This window comes from Molothrus aeneus, chromosome 5 (assembly GCF_037042795.1).
Source record: "Molothrus aeneus isolate 106 chromosome 5, BPBGC_Maene_1.0, whole genome shotgun sequence".
Lineage (NCBI taxonomy): Eukaryota > Metazoa > Chordata > Aves > Passeriformes > Icteridae > Molothrus > Molothrus aeneus.
The window spans coordinates 38,556,571-38,580,365 of NC_089650.1; the positions used below are offsets into that span (position 1 = coordinate 38,556,571).

At 36.0% G+C, this 23,795-nt stretch overlaps 1 protein-coding gene across 2 annotated transcripts in view; it reads right to left on the reverse strand.

Moving 5' to 3' along the window:
• SLC16A7 (solute carrier family 16 member 7) overlaps positions 1-23,795 on the reverse strand; it is an 83,138-nt gene that overhangs the window by 52,413 nt on the left and 6,930 nt on the right. The window contains exon 1 of one of the 2 annotated variants that reach the window (XM_066550230.1): positions 13,919-13,945. The exons of the other annotated variant lie outside the window; for it this stretch is intronic. The gene's annotated coding sequence lies outside the window, so the exon portion shown is untranslated. Of the gene's footprint in view, positions 1-13,918; positions 13,946-23,795 lie in introns of those variants that run through there. 2 annotated transcript variants of the gene reach the window in all.

Here is a 23,795-nt window from a genome sequence, read left to right on the forward strand (position 1 = left end):
CCACAAGGAGCTTAATAATGTGCATATATCCATTTGTATTTCAAACAAAACATTTAGGCTCAAGACCTTTGCAAGGTTATTGTTACAGTTGTCTAGCGCCTGTAGAGGAAAGACAGTCACTTCAGGAAAACCTAAAGTCTACATATCCACCCCCAGAGTGGCAATTTCTCCTGCTTAGAGTACATTTTGTTAGTACTTGTATTTTTAGCAGCCAAAGAACATGAGAGCATTTTCTTCAAAATAGAACAATTTTATCAAGATCAACTGACAACGTCATCCTGAATAGTCTCAGAATTAAAATTCTCTCCTGAAAGGAAATAAATGTTGTCTAGAATCTTCTTGCATAGAAAGAGAACTTAAACATTAAGAAATGTCCTGATTATTGTCCAAGTTCTAAAAAAAAGGAACTACCTGTGTCACTTAACAAAACCAAGTGTGGCACACTATTTAACACATAACCTCTAAAATGTAGAACAGTCCAGACCTAAAAAAATTACCTCATGTTGTTTATTTCATATACCCAATGGGAGCAAAACATCCAGCATAATAAAAGCTGGGGCATTTCTGACCATGCTAGAAGCAGAACTTTAGCCCTATAAGCCAACTAGGAAAAGAAATTTATGAGCCCTCACTATTATACAGCAGTTCTTTGAGGTTCTGGCTACTAGAGTTTATATATATGCTTATTTTTATTATCATATACCAAGCTTACATATGAAACATACTCCTTTCTGCATCAAACTTTATTATAGTGGATTAAAGGATGAGATCTGGTCAAACATATCTCCAATGCAAATAGCAAACAAGACCATTCTCTCCAACTATGAAAACCTCACAGTTAAAGCGCTTCTCCCTCTCTGTATATGTGTGTGTGTGTGTGTGTGTGTGTGTGTGTGTGTGTGTGTGTGTGTGTGTGTGTGTATTATTGGTGTTGTTATCTTTGTCCTGGCCATTAATATATTGTCTATCAGCTTCTTCTTTCCTCATTCAGTTTTCAGTGAGAGCCTATGTATTCTATTATTTAATGAAGGGTCCCAAACACTGTATTATTTTTGCCCTTTGAAGCTGCCTTTTGCACAGATCACTGTCACAACTTACTTAACCTATCTGCATTTTTAAAGCGTTTATGACTGTGGCACTGCCACCAGAGTGGTGTCAACAATTAAAAAACAGCAGGCAGGCTGTCTGCAGGTAGGCAGGGGAATCTATGTGTTCAGAATACTGTAAGACCATGAAGTTTCTCTTGAACAATCAAGGGCAACATAAATAAATGTTCTGCATAAAACTTTCCAAAATGAGAGTGGTAGAGGAGAATCCCGAATTTCACATTTTTTGTAATGTATTTATTTTCCCTTAGTAATGAAAAAAACATCAGTGTTTTGTTTATACAAATAACCTACCTCAATGGAGAAAAGGTTATTTCAGAAACCTCTCTCTTCCAAAATGAAAAGAGATAAAAAGAAAATTAAAATAAAATAAAATCTACAAAAAACATGCAAACTTCCTCCCCCGCAAAAAAAAATCATTAAACTCCCATTTTTTAATGCAACTTTTTCTTTCCATTTAGTACACTCATTTAAGATTTATAAATGCATATACTTTGCAAGGTGAACAAGTCTGTTTTTAGCTGAAAAAGAGACAAAAAAACCATTAGAGCAAACATTTCAGATGAGAAGTTTCAGTGATATGTGAAAGCATTGCAGATTAAAGCTAATACTCCAGTTTTTAAAAAAATATTCCCCTTTGTCTTCAGTACAATCTTGGCGATATCAGTGCCAATCATATTTTTAATTGCAAGCAAATGAAGCCTAGTAGTAGTGTTAATTTGTTGACTGTATGCTAGCAACAGTCCCTCTGCTGCTCATCCCACATTATTTTTCCTAGGCAAAGAAATACATATTCTTGATTATTCTGAATACAACAGATTCCATCTTCAGCAGGCCAAGTGGAAATCCAATATTCAAATCATCCTACTGGAAAAATATGACATCTTGATTTTGAAAATCTGGAATAAAAATGTAGCAAGAATCCTTTCTTTTTATATATTGCAAATGAAAGAAGCAATCTGTAAAAAAGTCCACTGTTCATCCTGAAATCTCCTGATTTACTGGAAAAATTGAAATCAATGCTGGCTTTGGTGTTACATATCACTTAGCTGAAACTATACATGCAAAGTCCACATATTGAGCACTAATCAAGCTATTGCCTCTTTGCATCTTGCAGCATGAGCAAGTCCTTCCTTAAATGACACACACAGAGAAAGAGGAGCAGATTAGTATTTTTCTGTGCCAAAGTAGAATTTACTCATAAAAAAAAAAAAAAAAACATGAAAAAACAGGAAAGCATTCTGAGAGATTAGCATTGCATACATAACATTTTTTGAAGACTTGGTTTCTTCATCACATTGATCTTATTTAAACAGTCTCCTATTTCTCCAATATTTTAGTATTTGTGTTCACAACTCAAGGATCTCTCAGGAGGCCTCAGCTGAGATTTGGCACCACAGCATAACAAGGTCACCTTTTAGTCTCATGACCAGAGCTTTTGGTTCACCCTCATTGACCCTGCCTGTACTATATTCTGAGTTAAGTCATGCAAGGAGGTGGAAAGGATTATGCAAGAAAATGTGGGCAGGCTCAGCAACATATATAAGCTTATGCACTTAGAAAAGAAGCACTCAACTCTCCTCTCCCAGCATGGTTTGCATATCTCCGTGGTGTTCGGTTGCCATTTTCTTTCTGTCCTTTTCTAGTCAAGCCAGATACAAATCCTGTGCTTTCACACGAAATTAAAGGCATCTTTCTTTTCTACTCTATGGCACAGTCACAGGTATTTTAGAGAACTATTTGTGGCTTGCTGGCACCCTGAAGCACTTTTTCCAATAGCCATTCTCACCTCAGCTGACCAGCACAGAACCACATGCCATTTCTGGAGAAGAACTGCCACGCCAGAAAGCTTTCAACTGTGAAATCATTCAACAGATATAGGAAACAATATAGCCAACTGGGCAAAACTGCTGGGTTTTATTTGAAAAACTTTATAAACACAGAATTTCAAGGATATTTATTAGTTGATACTTTCTTCATCAAGTGGTGAAACACTAGATTTAGGTAATTTTTATTCTCTGTAACAGTTTTCTTACTCTTTAATTTGTTTCCTGGCATCCAGCATATACCTAGTTCCTTCTTTACGGTTATCAGATTTGTTATTTCTTGCTAGAAATACAGATGCATTGGCCTCTTCAAAACAGTGCTGGCCAACAGAGTAGCATGAGCACAGCCACAGCTATAATGAAGAAAGCACAGCAGCAAAGTTGTTTTTTACTTTGAACAATCAGATCCTGAACCAAATTAGGGAGGAATATCAAAAGGAGTTAATAACTAGGGCCAGAGGAGAGAAATATCTACCATAAACCTTTTTTCCTTCCCTTGATTTCAGAAGTCTTAAATATAGGGCAGGGGGACAAAGAGGGTAGCAAACCAACCAAAAAAATTATGTAAAAAAAACTTTTCACATGCTTTTCTTCAGATTCTTTTAATAGCAGTGTCCAACAATTAAACTTATATGAAACTTGGGCTGTGGACTTATTTATTCGCCAATATGTCTGAGACAAAAGTTATATGAAACATTAATGTTGATGACAAAGTAGTTGAAAATAAAAATTGAATAAAATAGGTAAACAGAAAAAAATCAATATTATTTTAAAACATGTTGAATGAATTCTCCAGTTTCATTCTCTGTTTGATGCATGTTTATCTCATCTGTGCATGCAAATGTTAAAAGAAGCTTCTCTAGAAAGAATATCTTACAACTGTTTAGGTTTCAATGAGGACTCAGAAATTATTTTTTAAATCAACTAGTTATTTAATGAATCCCAATTTCTCAGTGTTCAACTCATGTCATGCCAAAGAAAAGACTTATTTTCAGAAACTGTAGAAAACACATACTGCAAACTAACATGGTATAATTCGGATGTAAGGTAATAGAAACATGATTCCATGTATGCAAGACACTGAACAAGTATTTCAAAATTATCTCTTAAATCAGAAATCATTAAGTAGCAGTGATGCTCATTTCACTTTCCAATTTCAAAACTGAAATTTTCATTTTAAGCATATATATGAAACTTAATCTTGATAATGCAAATTAAGAAGAGGATCAAAGTATTTACTATCCAACACATTGTTTTATATGTACCAAAACAAATTTAAGCATGTCATGAAGTAATTTAAGCATGGTATGTAGTATTTTTTGAAACATGAGCAAAAAGGAAAATAAAGCACAGTGAGAAACATTGAAAATTATGTTAAAGGTATAAAAGCAAATCATAACCAGACTTATTTTAGTTCTGCTCTACATAAACCCAGATATAACACTACATCCTGCAAAACCTGCTTCAGGACTTCAAGTACAAAATTGTTCACTGCTAAGAATAATTAATGATCCATCAAAAATGGTGTGGGAGTAAATTTTATACTAACAGGAAACATGCTGAACCACCCTCAGTTGCCTGAATCCAGACAAATGAACCAAGGTATGCTGTACTACAGCATGGCTTAAGAACAATTTTCCTACTTGCATGGTATGCCTGGGACAAATACAGCCTGAGGTTTCCAACAACAGACATGTTGTTATTGTGGCAACTGCAGAGGGTAATAAAAGAAACCTTGTGAAAACCACATGTGACAAAAGTTGAAAGGAAAGTCACACTAAATAATTGCTTCCCTGAATGTGGGCTTACTGCTATTCTTTTAATTAGTTTCATGACTGCTTGTTATTCTATAGATTACAATAATTCTACAATGAAATTGTTTTTATTAACAGGTATGCACATAATGTTAAATGCTGAAATGAGAAATTTGTAAAGCAAGCTTGAGGCTCGAAGAATGTAGTGACATTTGATTATTATATTATTAGTTCATTATCCTAATCAGTTCATTATCCTAATGGATTTCATCCACACTTACAGGGCATAGGTAAGAAAAAAAGTTGGTTCTCTATTCATAAATATGCTGAGATGATCAAAAACTGAAAAAAGTTATATATGCCCTTGAGATTTCCAAGACAAATTTTACCCTAATAACTGTTTAAACAGGTAAGGTATTTCTGATTTTTAATACAGAGATGTGGAAATTTGATGCAAGAGAAATCAAGGTGAAAATAAATCAATAAAGAACAGGAGACAAAAAGATTAAAATAAGTACAAAAAATTTTTGAGGAAATGTGCTGATGTAACAACAGGTAGCTTTGTGGCAATATTAATGTAATGCAAATAACTTTTATAACTTTTAATGCTTTCAACATTTATTCCTGACATCTCCTCCCAAAAATACTGTCTATAGAAATCTAGCACTTCTAATGCTGGACATACCTTTTCAGTTCTGAACAGGGAGAATCATGTTTGTACTGCTCATACTGTACAACAAAAGAGATTAACAAGTGGCTAAGTGCCAGTACCTAGGCACTTCTAAATCAGGCTACAGGTTAAGAAAAATTCTCCTTCCAGTTCATTATAGAGTCAAATATACTTCAGAAATAATAGTACTCACCATGAAAAAAGAAAGCAGTGCTTTCAAAGCAAGTTCAGACACTGTCCTCATAAGAAATGAGGAAGTATTAGAAGTAAGCCTTCATGTGAAAGAACAGCTCTCTCTTGCCTGGCATTTTGAGATGCCACAATGAGGTATCTCACAAACCAAGATCTGGCTCACTAGTTTAAAATTACCCTCAGATTCATCAGCAATGGTTTTGTGTGATGCCCTATTATATGTGGCCATCAGGATACACACATAAGGATAGTTGTTCATACAGAAAAATATGTTCAACTTCTTAAATGTTATGGGTAGCAGGGAAAGAAGAATGAGGACTTTATATGTAGCTAAAAAAACTACATTTCCCATGTAACATAACGAAATTAATGCATACCTACTTTTCTGTGAACTTAAGCCTGAATTGCCCTTCAGCAACCTGCTAGAAATTAGATGTTCCCCAAGAACAGATATCAACTGTTACCTCAGGTTTTAGAAGTGATTTGGTGCCTCATCTGATATAGATGCAATAACTAATGAAGCTGCATTTCTGTCATTGTTCTGTTTCACTGTGGTATGTATAATGCTTGTATTTGGGAAGGACTTGTAATTTCTCTTCAAAACTTCTCTTTCAATCCTACAATACCTGCCAAATATGAGCCTTACAGCATGATTTGATTGCAGGGCTAGCACAGGGCTAGCAGCACATTTTTTCTCCGTTTGCATCAACTGCTTAAATTATAGTAATTTTATTTTGGAACTAATGGTATTCTCCCATATATAAAATGTTTCTGCTTTGTCAGTCTGTTTAATCAGCATTACACAAGAATACTGGGCACTTGAGCCTAAAATTATGTATATCTGCATGCCATTTTCTTTTACTTCTATCACACAACTAATTCAGCTGCACTATGTGGCCAGATGTTAGTGCACACTGTTGATCTACAGCATTCTTGCCAACTTAAAAATTAATATCATGGGATAGTTTTGAACAAATAAAATACTTACCAAGGGACAGAAAACAACCTGTTTTATGTGAAGTTTGCAATGCATCTCACAACACTTTTTTTTTATAGACTGTAATTAATTTCAATATTTTCATGCATTACGGAAAGTTTTCCTCATAAGTCAGAGATAAAATATTAAACAAAGATTTCAAGCCATTTAACTTACAGAAGGAGACACCCAAAAGCCCAGACAGCCCAAAATGGTTGTTTTATTATATCCCTATTTTAGTACAGTAATGGTCTACTTGTCATTAGTGATTTAAAGTGTCTGTAATGCCATGTTTGCTTAAAATACTCTTTAAAGATTCCCAATTCCATCAGATGGGAATTTCTCTTTTCCGTTTTCTTTATTTCTCTACTCAATATCTTAAAGTACCTCTTTGGTGGGCATGAAAGTGAAGGAAATGAAAAATTGCTTCTTCCTCATACTATGCTTATTCTTCTGATTTGCATAAGGTACCATTTTATCCTGAAAAAATAAAATTTTTCAAGTTGACTTTTAGCCTTGAGTGCTTTTAGCAACAGGGAGAAGGATGATGGCTTTCCCTCTTACAGCTTAAGGATTTCTGCATTGAAATAGCTAAACTTGGCTAACCATGCACCAAAAAAAGCTTTTTTTTTTTTATCTTATAGTCCCATCCCTTTGTCCTAATCCAGAAAACACCAATAGGAAGGGATTTTTGGCTGCTTCTCACGGAGCCTTCTTCATGATATACATCACATAATTCATACCAATTACCTCCTCAGTTCTTTTGCCTTTCAACTGCATGTTTCAAGATTCCACCTGACTTCGTGTCTGCCATCACTCCCTTTAATCAAAAGAGCCAATCCTAAGGGGCTCAAAAAGACTTTCTTTCCCAGATCAAATGTCCTAGTTTTGCTTATCTGCCTCTTTCTCTTGACCTAATGCACTCAGCACATACTGCTTGAGTGGCACACCACCATCAGGCACTCAGCTGAAGTTACAGTGACCTCAGACTGAAGTTATATGAACCTGCCATTTTGAGTTTAGATTAAGTTTCTCTTTCTCTGGTGCCCAAATTCAGATGCTTTCATTCAAGGCCTAGCCAGCAGCAGAGACATGAGTTACCTCCTAAGTTCTAGAAGTGCTGGCTGCAGTGCACAGCCTGCCAGGTGCTTCCCTTCTAACACATGCCCAGGCACCCAGGCTGCACCAGCAGATCTCCACCTCTGCCTTCTCAAGGAAGTGCACGCTGCAAAGCAAACACACAAGCCAAACCCACTATGTTATCTAAGGAGTATCAGGTTCTTTTGCAATATCACATATTGCAATCACATTTCTATCACACTCTTCTTTCACAAATACCTGGTGTTTACCGTCAACCAGGGAAAGCGCTTCAGCTTTAACGAATCTGACAGCAGTGAGGGGGGCTGGAAAAATAAATTAACACTTGATACAGCCACCACAAATAGATACCCAGAATAAAGTGAAATACATGAAAAAGCTCCTCATACTCAATCTAAACATGATGTAATGACATCAGTCACATACTCTTGCTGCTCAGTGTCTGTGACATAGTAAAAACACAATGATGTAGAGAAGGATAGTAGGTGACAACTATGTGCTATTTCTCACAATACAAGCATGATGACCTACTCAAGTAAATGATAAGGCAAATTCTTTAATGATGCATGGTTTTAGGCAAAACTATGAAGATTGAATTATATTTCACTATACTTCCCTACATAAACATTGAACCTTGACTAAAACCTAATGTGGGGTGGGGGGCGGAAACCAAACAAAAAACTATTACCCTTTCCTTAGAAATCCAACTCCTCAAATAATCCTAACAACCACATCAACATTCCTTTCTCTCAAAACAAACATTAAAAGGGTGTTTTCATGGTATTTTATCCTGCTCCCACAGGTCTACATTTCAGAAGTCACTGCGAATTGCCCTTTTGCAGTCACTGTCAGAGCATTTCCTGATTATATTGCAAAATTAACCATTTTGAAAAAGGGAGAGTAATTATTATTTGCAAATGTGGGAGTAAGTCCTTAGAGACAGTGATGACTCTTGACACAAAGCAATAGTATATTTGATGAAATATAAAACAGTTTGTTAACTACCAAGGACTGTAAATGAATCGCTACCAAGAAAGCGCTGATTACTTCCAACAATATTCCCCAAAACAACAAACCTCAAAAAACAATCTCATTATCAAGTCCTAACAAGGCCTTTATTCTTCCCTCTAGGAAAAGACTCCTCAATGATTCAGTGACACAATCACACACTAAATATTTTTCTGGGTCAAAGCTAGAAAGCCCAACACACCCAAGGACTGAATTTTAGACAGGAAAGTGACTGTGAAGTGCACCTACCCCTTGTGATTCATGTTTGCAGCTCAGCTGCATGATGGCTCAAGAGCATAACTACTGCTGTCAGGCTGATCTCATGAAAAGGAGGGGTATGTACAGGACAGCTGGCCAGCAACAGATGGGAATGTGCTGTTCCATCTCACAGGTTGGTAGACTTCCTGTTGCAGCACATGCTGTCCAGAAGGAATTCTAATTCTAATGCAGCACCGGTCTTCCAAAGGAGGCCTGGCTTTAAGCCACAGTCAAGTCCTAGAATTCAAAGAACTTCTTAAATTGTCTATCAACTCCTTAAACAGTTCAGTCATTTATAGTACAGATCTGTTGTTTGTGTTGAGAATTAATTAGTCAGTCCTTTTAATTCTTTTCGTGTGTTTGCTTTAAGGTGAAAGGTTTTATGAGCAGAACTTGATGTAACTGCTGACAGCTTAAAATTTTTTGGCCTTGAAGAAGAAAATTATTTAATTTTCTAATAACATGATAGATGCAAAAAGGTCATCATCAGTTGCAGTCACTACGAGGATTATTGCTTTTGCTCATTCTGCTTTATGGTAACATTAGTTTTGACCACCAATTGACTTCTAAAATAGTTAAGCTGCATGAAAATCAGACTGTTGTTATTGCAATTTACAAGGTAATTAATTTATCTTTCATTCATTCTCTTAACACCAAGAATTTAAATTTTTTTGATGTTCCAAATTAAATATTACTTAAAAACAAAAAAGTTAAACTCATTTGAAAACTTAGAGAAACAGAAATTAAGAAACCAGTTCACTCTATCCTTCTGAGTGGAAAGAAATTAATAAATTAAACATTCATGCCACTTCTCATTATCAAGGTATCTGGAAACAACTGTAGGGAGCTCATTCCATTATGCAAACTCACCCTGACCCAACTAGTCATTGTGTGTTAATGTAAAGAATTATCATATCATCTCCTAAAAATAGAGCTATTGTTGTGGATAAGGTTATCTATACCATAAAAGACAGTATTCATTTGTAGTGCTACATTCAAACCAGTGGTTAACTTATGAGACACTAATATAAATTAATGGAAAAGCAGGTTAAAGGGGATTGCAAAATAGGATTTGGTTGAGAAATATTGCTTTTTTGCATTATCAACTGTGGCACTGTGTACAAAGTGATACAAGTTCACAGGGTACAACAAGACACCTTGATTTCATACTTTGTAGATTATTAGAATTTCTATGCAAGCAGTGCCTGTACAATTCTATACATACACATAAGTGTTCAATAGCATAAGTTTTTCCTTCTCTCTTTTCAAAAGGCTTTCAAGTAAAAATTATAACATATTAACAGTGATGTATAAACTCAACTCTGTAGTAAATGCTTTTTAAGCACACAAATTTCAAATTAGAAAAATGGGTATGGTCTAATATTCATTAAGTACCATTTCTGTATTATGTATTTCCCTTCTTTTAAACTAAAATATCAGTTCACAGAAATACATATACAGTCTGACATTTTGAAATGCCTCCTGACTTCAAAGAATATCTGCCTAAGAACAATCATCAATGCTTTACAGTTTCTTCCTCATTCTCAACAAGTATTTCAATATTCAAACTAAGGGAGAGATTCTTGTGAATACTTATACACAGCATTTTAGTACTTGAGCATATTCTTACTAGACCCCACAGAAATATATTTCACTGTGCTGAGCTTTAAAGAGGGTTTTGATGAAAAAGAGACATAAATTTGCATAATATGCTCTACAAAAAAAAAGTACTCATACTAATAAAATTAATATTCAGTCTAAATGTTTACAAATATGAAGCTTAAACAAATGCAGCAAGCTAGAATTGAGTTTAACACACTCTCTAAGCCACTAATTTGTCCTCAGCACAAACCAGAACATTGATATAGTTCTACTCAGAAAAATAAGTTGAACTTGCTGAATTAAATACTGCTAGTTTAATGTTTTCTCCTTTTCTGCAACCTCAGACCCAATCCTTTTCCTTTTTTATGGTCTCTCCACTCTTAAATTTGAGATCTACAGAATACCAACGGTTTATCAACTGTCAAATATTTTTAAATTATTATTAAAATAATTAGAATAATTCTAACCTATTATTCTCTCTAATTTCTTCACACATCAGATATTATTGTTATTTTTTTGCATCCATGAGCTAAAATATTAATGCAAATGACAAATCATGTATCAGAATTAAAAATTTAATGTAAAAGGACAAATATAAGTATACATGCATAATTTCCATAATTTCCGTAATTCATATAATTGATGCATGTAGTATATATAGCTTTTCTATCAGCAGACATCATATACACTGACATTTTTGTGATTACTACAATGCATTAGTTATGATCTACTCTTGCAAAACATATAATATTAATTTGCTGCAGCATAATGAAAGAATAAAAATTTAAATGGATATCTGAAGATGGAGCTAGTGGAGTGTTTTGTCAGTTTTAAGAATCTTTAGAACCAAACATCACAGATGGCAATTTTATCTGTGGTTGATGACCACTTCCATTTGTCATCTCCTAGAAATTGATTCCATCAGTTTTTGCTGTGAATCACCAGATGGCACTTCTCCCTACGCTTAAGAGTTACCCTCTGAGCATGTAGGAGTTAGATCTGGGACAAACATTTCCAGCTGAATTGAGATGCTGTTTAGATTTTGAGATCCTTACCAGTAAAGAAGCACTTGTCTTGTTTCAATCCCTCTCTTTAACTGAAAATATTCTTTCTCAAATTAGTTGCTGTAGACAAGCTATGTCTACAGAAGTAGAAAAGAAAGTAATAAACCCCCCACATACTTTTGTCAACACATATGCACTGCCCTGACCAGGGACATTTTTAAATCAATTCTTTCACATTCTCCACAAGACTATATTATTTAAAGCTGCACTTCTAGCTTAAATAAAATAGTATTGACAAAACAAAATAAAAACGTGCTGAAAAGTTTGTCCATTTCTAAGCAGCATTGTAATTTCACAGCTTCTATTCTGGCTATGTTCTTCAAATAATTTCTCTTGTTTCCACGTGCATTCCACAGGAAGAAAAAACATCAGAAAAGTATGCAGTCATGACAAGAACTCTCAGTGAAGTACAACCATGATTCATTATCATCACCTACTAATGGGATATCTCAGTGGAAACACCACAAAGTAATGTTTAAACATCAGGCAGTGATTGTTTTATGCCTGTAACTACACTGCACACACATCTTTCACTCTCCTGCTTTCCTCTGTTACATGGGTCAAGCACAGTGCTTCCTTGACTCTGGGGAGAAGAGACAGGCTGAATTTGGATTTTTCCCCCCCACTCAATTTCTTTCCTCCTTGTAGCTGTTTAACAGGACAGGGAGCTGTAAATAAATTTTGTGTGGAAATCTGCAAAACCCCAGGTTTTTAGGAGGAAAGTTAAAGCAAAAGGAATTGTCTTCCTACTGAAACTTCACTAAGGTTGCATGCAGCATCATGAAAAGTCATTTGTTCAAGCACGACTCCTTTACACAAGGACTTGGGGACCTCTCTACTATTAGCCTGCAGCAATACCTTTCTTGTTATCTCCTGGTTTTGCTAGCAGTCAAGACAATATTTTTAGTGTTGGAGAGCTACAGTACATCAGTTATGCATGAGAGTGGAACTTTGAGAATATTCACTGAAATCTCAACCACTGGTAAAAACAAAATATTACTTCTTTTTCGATCTTCCAACTAATTTTTAGAAACATTTTATAATATTTCATGTAGATTTATTGAGAATTATATCATAAGCAAACACAAATGAAAAAATATAAAGCAAGGTATAAAATATCCATTGGAAGTGTTTGAGGACTCCATTGAGGAGTTTTGTCTTTTTTCCTTTTTAGAATTTGACCCACTTAAGTCCACAGCCTTAGTGTGTGATAGGCCCCTACAATGCTTCTGACATCAGAAGAGTTGTGAAGATGACAGCCAAAACTCAAGCCTCTAAGCCACCAGCCTACCCTGGTGAAATCAAAGACAGCCTTAAACTCAGTTTTGAGCTCAGCAAACAAAGATTTAGACTTTAAGCTTTGATAACAGGGATGACAAAAAACAGCCCCAAAAAATAACCAGGTTATCTCTATGAAATAAACTCAGCAAATTTTTCTTCAAAATTATGTGTAATCAGCCATTCTAAAGCTCGTGGACTATTTGCAGAACTGTTTAGGTTGGTGGGAGATTTTAGGGTTGTTATAATGAAAAAAAAACTAATTGCAAATTACTTCTGCACTCGATTCTAAGGAATCTAATAATTTTTAAGCACCTATATATGAAATGAGACATACAACACTGAGTTCTGACATTGCAAAAGACTGAAACGGAGTTACTTTGTGTCAGTAAAATACACCCCCACATTGTTTGCTTCATAGAAACCCCTCAACCTTTATTATAAAAATCTCTGGTGTTGGAGAAGTACTGTCTGTCTGAGTGCTCAGTGAGGATGAATAACCTTCATTCCAATGCTTGGTTTCATGCAGGGGTATTATGTTATTGCTTCCCTCCCAAAATCCTTATGGAAATAAGATGTTTATCATGAAGACTTGTCCTGTAAGTAAAACTGATGTTGCATTGATAAATTAGGAGTTACTTCAGAACACATGGCACTAATTATCCCTATCTGACCTAAGATACACTGATGCTTCCCCTTCTTTTAATTTTCTCTTTAGAAACTCATCTTTGAAGTCTTTTTTTCTCAGAAATTTTGGCAACCTATATGAACAAATATGTCCATCAAATCTATAGAGTTTGGTTTTACTGGGAATCGTCAGCATTCAGTTGTTAATCCTTGTTATAAGCTTCCAGGAGTGGACAGAGTATAAGAATATTTTTTCTTTGAAGTGCTTCACACTGTTTTGTCAATACATGTTAGATAATGATTAAAAAGCCAACGGCAAATACTGTGCAACATGTGCTGGTGCACTGACTTGTCTTGCATTTAATTAGTCAATTAGTTTTGCATGGATTACCACAGTAATCTGAAACTACCTATTGCTACTAAATAAAGCTAAAAGGAAATAGAAAAACAGCACATTACCTGGCAGAGAGCTGCTGTCCAAGACAATAATCGGAACTTGAGATACAGACCCTTTGTTCAGTTTGAACATTTAAAGACTCTTTGGAGACCTGATTGGCTGATTATCACACATGATGTTTGGACAGTTTATTTTGTGTGACCAATGGCCAAACCAACAAGCATCTCAAATTACTGAGGCGCAAGACGTTATGGGGAAGCTCAACAATCAGAGCACAATCCCTCAGAAGGATACCTTTGGTTTATTAACATTCCATCACCTGTTTAGGGTTTCATTCACAGCTTCTTTGTCTGACACGAAGGATTTTTCCTTAACAACCTCTGTTCAGTTTCAAAATTCTATTTTGGTGTTATATGTAGCCTCTTAAATGAGTGCTAATGTCTGGGGACACCTTAACATAGTTTGTGTTTAATGCTCTAGGAATTCAGCAATATACGGTGAGGCTGGTTGGGAAACTGCCTTTTATAACATACACTAAGATCAACATTAATATTATTTTGTTTAATGAATAAAAAGTGTAATAAAAATGCTCTAAAGATCATCAGTAAAAGCTTAAAAGGAAAATTAGAGGCACTTAATGCAACTATCATGTTGCAAAAATCCAATTTTTTCTCATTTGGACAAAATTGTCCAGCAATTAACAGTAAGTGTACAATTAACTTAGATGTTTTTAGACTGCTCAATTAACAGTGAAAGTATAAAATACTGCATAAGGCTTTATACAGTAATTAGAAACTTTGTATTAATAAGCAGTATTAGCCATGACAATATTTAAAAAGCTGTGTTTTGCTGGAGATAATGCAGAATTTGCTGTAGAGCTCCAAAAATTATTTTCCATTATTTCTTAAATTTAAAAAAAAAACTCACTATTTTTGTATAGGAAAAAAATGGAATAATCTGTAGAACTGATGATAGAATAAATATATTACAAGGTAGGTTGTACTTAAGACCAAATCCTACCTTCGCTTAAAAACTCTGAGCAAAATGCTTTTCAAAGTTCACATCAAAAGCCCTTTCTTTGCAAATGCAAAAATATTCTTAACTATATTGCTGGAAAACGAGGCAACAAGGTGTGCATGTCCTCACAATTGTTATTTTTTGTCAGTCTCACACACCATACTTGCCTTGACCCAAAAAATGCTGGAAAGGATGAAACTGCCTGGCCAAAAGAAACAGAAAAACAATGTGATGACTCAGGCTGGAAAAATATTAAAGCTTTTTCTTGTCCTAGATATTCACTAAGCAACAGATATTAAAACCTCAAAGCTCTTAGAAGTGCTTTGTTTGGGAATTTCTGGCTGCCTCTGGGACAGATTTTATGGGCAAACTGCTGTTACTTTCACTACCCACCACTTCAAATGTTCATAGGCAAGAAAGCAATTCTCAGAATAAATTTCTTAATCTATATAAAAATAATGACACTAATGACAATCTGCATTTCTGGGATGTGTGGCAATCTCACATGAAAAGTGAAACAAGGTCTAGAATTACTTAAAGTTAACCCAATAGGAGACTTGCTTAAAGAAAAACACCAGCCTAATCATGAGAAAATATTATCATTTAATTGATCTCTGTATTGTCAAAACTTTAATTTGAATCTGAAACAGTTCTTTTGAGAAGAATGAAACATACTGGAGATAACACATGGCAGTGACAGGTGAGCCTCTAATGCCAAACTGTGAGGAGGATACTTGCAAGGGTTGTTCATCTCATCACTGAGGACAACAGCAGGAAGGGAATGTGTTTGCTGACACAAGCACACAAGAAGGGGACAACAAAGGAAGTAAACATGGGTTGCTGAACTCTGACAAAGACCCTGCAGTGACAACAATACCACATTTCCTATAATTGGAGGGAAGTAGGAAAGGAGGCATTGTTACTGCTGGACACCTTCTGTTACATTTTGACAGCTTGTGTTTAGTCCCGGGTGCAGCTTCTCACTTGTGTCAGCAAAGCTGCTCTCCCCCACTGTGCCCACAGGCCCTTCCTTCCACAGGATCCTTGTCCCTCCCCAGGCAGGGGAAGAGAAAATCACCGCTGGCCCCAAGATTTCTGCACCCGTGAGAACCAGCCACAAAGGATGGATTAACAGCAGGCACCACTGCAATGTCTCCAGGGATGCTGACCACAAAGGCCACATGAGCAAGCACAGCACAGCACACACTTGGCATCACCATGGGGGACCACAGCTGCCTTTTGTCCATTGACTTCAGACAGCAATAAGGACTCAAGTCTGTGCCAATCCTGTGGTTGAGCTTTTTAAATTCAGGGAACTGAGCACGAGGTAGAAGGTCAGAACTACCACTAAAGTGTACTTCTAAGTGACAGAGCTAATTGGCATGGGCATGCCAGGGGCACACAGCTGACCTGCAGTCCACTGTCAGCTTGAACTTGACAAAAACAAAAGTTAACACAGTCTTGGACCATTGTCTGTATAAAAACATATCAATATCAAGAGGGCTATTACTCAACTCACCATATGAGACCGTATCCAGCAGTGTATTTTGTGAAGAATAATGCCAGTGGAATTTTACATCTACTACCAATCCAACTAATCAAGAGCTCCTCTGAGAAGAGTGCCTAGAGCTGGCTCAGTTTTTGCACCTTGCTGTCCCTTCACTCATAGGCACATATTAAATGTAACTATTCCTCCCTGGAAGAGAGCCAGACACCAAAAAGAGAATTACTTTTGGGATCTTCAGGTTAAACCATTAAAATTGAAGTAAATTCATCATAACCATTTAGTCTGGTGGCTGATGTGAACTTCAGCTCAGGTATTCTACACACTAACATCTGCTTTACTACTTCTTTTAGTGGCACATGAAAAGAAATAATCTTTACTGCATATGGTTGAGTGCTACCACTTATACTGCAGCACAATTTTTCCTCCTGTCCCAATCCAAGCCTTCTTGAAAGAATGCCCTAAATTATCAGTGGCAATAAAACCTAAAGCTATAAAGCAGCTTGTTCTAATAATGGATGTTTGGTCATAAATTGTTTTCTTTTGGTGTGAATTTTTACTTTTTTTTTTTTTTATAACTCCCTGCAAAACCCAAGGTACTGGGTGATAATCTTCTTTTCTCCTACTAGCATATACTCAAGATTTACACATTTTAGAGAAGATTTAAGCTTGTGATACAGATCTGCAAGATATTCTTTGACTTACACATAATTTGATGTTTTCTCATTTAAGGGAGCAATCCATTAGAACAATATTTTGACATTAAGAGTGCTGACATCTGCATGTGATCTGGATATGGAGGTTTCACTTAAAATCAGTGGGCAGAAACAAAGTTCTGGGATATCTCTCCCTGACCTGTTTCAGATATGTAAGCTCTAACAAAACAAAATGTGGCCTACAAGTGCCTATATCTCTCCATTATTTAAAGTACATCTGGAAAAGTGTTCAATTATAGATGCATATCCTACTGAAGTCTGTGCTTGGATGAATCCAGCCCTATATATAAAGTTGTAACACAATTTTTTTGTATTGCAGTGGATTGAAAAAAAATGACCCAGTCCCTTCTTCCATTTCAGTATTTCTAAATCATAAGTATGTTGGGGGAGGTAGGACAAGGGTTATCCTGTTGGCTTATTTAGCTCTTACAAAATAAGAAAGTGAAAAATGTATGCTCTAGATTCTAAAAATGTTCTTTCCATCTTCTTTGAAACTGATCCACAGCTTACTAGCATGATGTTGAAATCTGAAATTCTGCAATCTTTTCTGTACTGTTGAGAAAAATATGTCCAGTTTAGCTGAGTATTGCAACTCTGAAAAGCATGTGCTGCAAGACCCAAATTGTGTCTCTGTGTTTGTAAAATGTGCAACTCAGGACTGTTGGTTCACAAATATTTTTGTGGTTGTCATGGCTTCATAGAAGACAATTTATGGAAGGTGCAGACAAACTATCTTGTGCTTTGCATACCACAGACAACTATCTTTTTGAAAGTAAATCTTCAAGTCAAGTCTTATGCAAAAAAGTGTAAGAAAGAGAATCACTGCCATATTAAGCAAAATAATGACAAATTTCATATGTGGAATTTTAAATGACAATTTACTCAATTAAGTCACTGGATAAAACAATTAAAACTTGAAAGAATGTTCAATGTTTTACAGAACAACACAGAGGACAGCTTACCTCATGTAAAGGCTGGACTCTAGCCCAGATCCACAGAATTGGAGGGATCATTTTTAGAGCCAATTTGTGACTGCACTGATTAAATTGCTAACAAGACATCAATTTTTATAATGCATACACACTTTTTCTCATATTTTTGTGACATTTTGTGAGATTGTATTTCATAATATCTGAATATGTGGCATTCTACAGTTCTATAAAAGTATTAAATACAATTTCTTCCAAATGTGAAATAGAAGCAGCAGAATAGATTTGATTCACAAATTTTGAGGCAACAAAACAGGCTGTCTGGGATGATGTAGATACCAAATATGCATCAAAAGTTAACAAAAAAAGTTAACAAATATGCTCAAAAGTTAACAAAAAAAACCCTAACTGTTTGCCCAAGATACTGCCAAACCTTTTTGAATAAGTCCAAGAATTCCATAGAAGATCCCTTTGCAGAACAAAAACAAAAGCGATGCTAATTTAAAAACTACTCTCTGTGAATTATTTGAAAAGCATTAAAATGCAGCCTGAATTTTTGTTGGCTTGGATAACTGCAGACACACAAGATCTTGAGTAATTAGACATGCCATAGGGTGTGCCAGTACACAAGTTTGAGTGTGTTAGGTATGAAGGAAATACAAATCTGAAAGGTATGTTGCACATCTCATTGCCCAACGTGCCAGCTTTTTGGTTGCTTCACAGCATCCTTTCAAATGAGCCAGACACACTGATGGGTTAAAAACCACCTGTGCACAAGTTACAAACACAGAGGTTAAAGAGAAATATCAGTGGTTTCCTTCTCACCCACCAGTACATTAATGCTCCCTGCAATGGTACTGTAATGAAAACACACTCCCCCACCAGCCCCTTAACCTGCAAGCCCTCTCCAGTCTGCCAGCCCTCTCCACCTGCAGACACTGCTTCAGACTGCTCCACAGATTGCCCACTGCCCTCCCTCCACTCTTCCTCCCTAATCCCCCAGCTTCACCCCGCTGTCTCACCCCTCCTTGCTCTAACCGCTCTAGTAGCTCAAAAACATGCCAGCATACAAAGTCCAAGGTAAGGAAAAAACTACTCCACAAATGACTTACAGCTTCTTCATCACAAAACTGGTACTTTAGGTTTCCCCTGGTTCCTTGATTTCCTTTCAGTTGTCCTCACTATCTTGTATTTAAATGTGTCTGTACGAATGCATAGATAATCATACACGAAATAAAAGAATACAATACCTTAGAAGCAACTTTTAAGGCTACTCTGTCAGGGCAGAGTTTTGCTGTGATTATTTGAATATTACTTTCTGCCTTAAATAAAGAAATAAAGACTTAGCCACTAACATTCTTACTTTTTTTAAATGCTGCAGTAGCTCATGAAGACCAAATATGTTCAACGCATGAATAGATGATGGTAATTTTCCTCTTTTGGTCAGATCACTTTAGATGCTTATACAAATTCCATTTCTTTGTCTTTTATAAATTATTTGTGGGAGAGTGCATTTTTTAGAGTACAAAATCTTTTTTCTATTCAGATCAGATAATGTATGTGAGCCTAATTCAGTGGAACTGAGTGTGTCCATGAGACTGAGTATTAGAAACTAAAGGGTGTTTTTCAGAGGGGAGAGGATGCTGTGAGGACATTGCAAAATAAAAGTGAAAAGCATAATGAGCTTGAATGCAATAGTACTATTGCCTTTACTAGCATCGTAATTTTTAATGGCATGCATCTTTTGAAAGCCTGTACCTCTTACTTTTAACTTAGCAATCTTTGTCATTGCACAATTATAATGTTAAGCAAAAAAATACTTGTTTCTCACCTGTAAGAAAATGCAAGATGTTCTCCAGTTTGAAAGTTTATGATTTATGTACAGATATATAAGTTGCTAAATATGTACTATATTTGTGGGAGGTTCACTCAGATTTTCATCTGGATTTGGACCGTGATTAAGAGAGGCATTTAAAACAAGTAAGCAGTAAACGTAGGTATATGCTATAGTGGGAAAATTACAGTTGTACTTAGGTATGTATTACTAAAACAGACAAGCATAGTGATAAAAATATTCAGCAATTGAAAAGTAGTTTTGTTTATAGACAAGAAGGAGATACAACTCAAACTGATTAAAGGGTGTAATATAATATATTTCTACTTTGCCTTAAAGTTCAGCTATGCTGGCAGAAGTTTTCCCTCCTGCAGGATCAGCTCTTGACTGTAGCATCTACGAAGCTAAAGCAGGTTTATTTAGTAGGTAAAAATCCACACAAATCCTGACAACTGAGGGTACTCAGAGGACAGAAACATTTTATGCAACTCCCAGCAGGCCTGAACACTGCAACAACAGTGTTGTTGTAACCCTAACCCTAACCCTAACCTTAGAGCTCGCTTTTCTTTTTTGCACTCTGGACTCATCAGTTTCTTCCAAACCACCCCAACTAGGTCTATTTGAGATAAATACAACATTCTTAACTGCCACAGGTGAAAGATGCAGATCACACACTATACACTTTCACTGTAGCTCTACAGCAACAGGTTATTTTAGAGATGGTGTCCTGGTAACCTTAGCAGTAACACAAACCACCTCCCAAAGGCCAGCCCAATGTTCACAGCTCCATCTATTTTACTTATGCTGCAACATTTTAGGATTCAAATTAAAGGCAGTGCTTTGACAACCTCCACTTTTAGGCACAGTGTGCATTTTAGGTAGCTCATGCTGCCATGGCTTTCCTCAAAAGCAGAATATTGCATTGCTGGACTGCCTGAGAATTAAAGCCCAGTAACCTGATAGTTTATATCATTCCCTCCTTCTTTCTCTACCTTCAAGACCTTGTGTCTTTTCACTGCTATGAAAAGCCTTCCTACTCCTGCTTAAGGAATCACTGCAACACCCTCTGGATATTATCAGTTCTCTGAGAGATAAAAAAAAATAATTAGAAACCATCTTGAATATGCTTTTCTCTCTTTAGGACAAGAGTCTCTTTTGGTTCCTGTTTGCAGCCCATTTCTACCCTCAGCAAGGCCCAGATAAGCAGCTCTCCCAAATGAAGAAACAAAGAGGGATTCCCCCTGTCAAAATCACAGAAGCAGAATAAAATGCGCCTGGGAGCATGAGTTCAACCAAATAAAAAAGGTTCTGTGCTCAGTGGGGTTTGGTTAAATAAATCAGGTCCAAACTTTTAGGAACACAAACACAAATCATTCCCTTCTCAATGGAGTAACAGAAACAAACACACCAAGTTAATGAACGCAGCAGGGATTGACCAAACAGTTCAAACTCCCCTTTGGAACAGTGCAAACAGCTAAGAAGCAAGCAGCCTTAGCCTCTTGGCACAGGAAAACAGAACATGCTCTGCTTTGGTTGGATGACTAAAAAATTCCTTGATTACAGAGTCCTCTATTCTAAAATGAGGAACTCAATTTACTATTAAGTGCTGACTACAGATTCATCCATTCAGTTCTGACAGCTCATATGCCGAGTCAAAGTATTGGCACTGAAATGTCTCCTCCAAGCATTTGATTCTGTTGTTTTCATAGGTGGTCCAAATTCTGCACCTCCTCACACTCCTGTACTGCCAACATCACCCATCAGGTACCCACTACTCCTTCTATGCACCTGGTCACAGAGGTTCCAAAGAGGTCAAAAGGATCATATGGAAAATACATACACATGTATATATGGTATTTATGGCTGCTTACTCCAGGCTGTAAATACCATGCTGCAACACTAGGACTTCCCAAAACATCAAAACAATATAATTGCAGCCTTCCAGGGCTTTCTTCATTTCCCCACTTCACCTCCTAGTATGCAACATGTTGCATAGTTCTTCCTGTTTTCACATCACCTTGTGTATTTGTATATATATATATATGTAATTTTGACTACTGGAAAACTATCTACTCACTCATGTATATTCAGCTGCCATATTGAGAAGTAAATGCTTCCTTCAGACTACACCAGAATGCAAGATTCTCTGCAAATAAAACAGCTATAACTGCTGTTCAAAGTACTTATAGGACAGGGTGTTCAAGATACAGTTGTAACTTCTGCTTTCATCCAGTACATGTTCATTAGTAGAGGAAATTGATTAAAAAGTAGGATTTAAGCTTCAGTTATTAAGAGATAACAACCTACTTACCCACGATCCACTAAGACAAAAATTAGAGAGCCTAATTTAGGTGGCTAATTTAGGTATCACAAAAGTAGAGTCCTGCATTAAAAAACTGTTGTATTTAGACATCTGGGATAAAACTGGTAAATGGGGGACAAGAAAAAAAAAATAAGGAAGAAATTTGCAACTACCTTATTAAAGTTAAAAACATATCCTGGATACTTAATAAAAGATATAATTATGTGCAATTAAACTATCAATTTAAGTATAATGATTCCAAAGTAAGCTTGGATATGACAACTAGTACAGCTTTGCTAATTTTTCAGGAAATACATACATGAAAAAAAATCATGGCCTCATAGCTAAAGTACATTTTCATTGAGAACAATACAATTTAAGTCACCGTTTTACATATACAATATTTCAGCAATGCTGAAGTGTATCCAGAACTGCATGCTCATTACCCAATTAAGCAACAACATTTCATTAACACCTGTCTATGCTATGACACTCAAAAGAAGAATCTATTTTAATTGTGGAAAGGACAGGCTTCTGTATCCTATTATTATACTATTCATCAACAACGAAAACCTTCCTGTGGCCAACAATTAGAATAAAGAAATCATAAAAGCAAAGAGCAATATACTCTCTATTCCTTTCTCAAAAAAAAAAAAAATTAAAAATCAGAATACAACTAAAACCTGCTCTGACTGAAAACATGACATGTCATTCCACTTCTGCTAGGCTAAAGATATCTGTCTCTGTGAAACTCCTCAAAACACTATTTCCTCAGGTTAACGTGTTCTCCCATCCACTCTGTTTTCACCTTCTAATGTGTCATTCTTCCAAGGCTACATTTTTTTCTGTACCCTAATAATGTCACTGGAAAGGAAGAATTAAAAGCCATAAGGATAAAGAATGCAAACATATGTAACTCTACATATAAAAATAGCATGGTAAAACATCAGTACTGGTAACTATGGAGGAGCATCATGTGTATCCTATGAAAGGTGTCCTACAAGTGACAACTGCCACTGGCAGTTTAAGTTTTAGTGTGGAAAACCCAGTATCCTAGTAGGATGAGAAGAGTAGAACACTCACTTGCTACTGTATCTTGGTTTTCATTCTAATAAATGGGGAGAAGGACAAAGTTCAGACCAAAATAAAGATGGGAATGGCAGAGAAGATGGACACATTAAAGAATTTATTTGGAAATAGAGACATCATTTTGGTAATCATTATGAGAAATAATTTCCATTGAACCTAATCAGGCAAGTCAAAGCAAGCAATCAAAAAGAGTAGATAACAGAGTCTTAAGAAGCAAAGAGTCTCTTCAGCCATTACAGGGTGTAAACCATGATAACCCAGTAGAACTGCACCACAGTAAGGGAGCTCCAGCAAGGACCTGGAGTCACAGAAAATGAGGAAATGCCAATCAAGCAACACTGACATATTAATTGTCTGAGAGCAATCACCATGGTTCTTTTAGGTGTCACTTAAAAATGCCCTTCCTGGATTTCTCTACCTCATGTGATCTTGGCCTTTATATTCATTAGATTAAAAATCACTTTAATTATTTTCATGAAGCTAAAACTGAAACAGATCACAGGCCATGCAAGGCACTCATAATGTTCTAGTATTATTTTGTATGAATG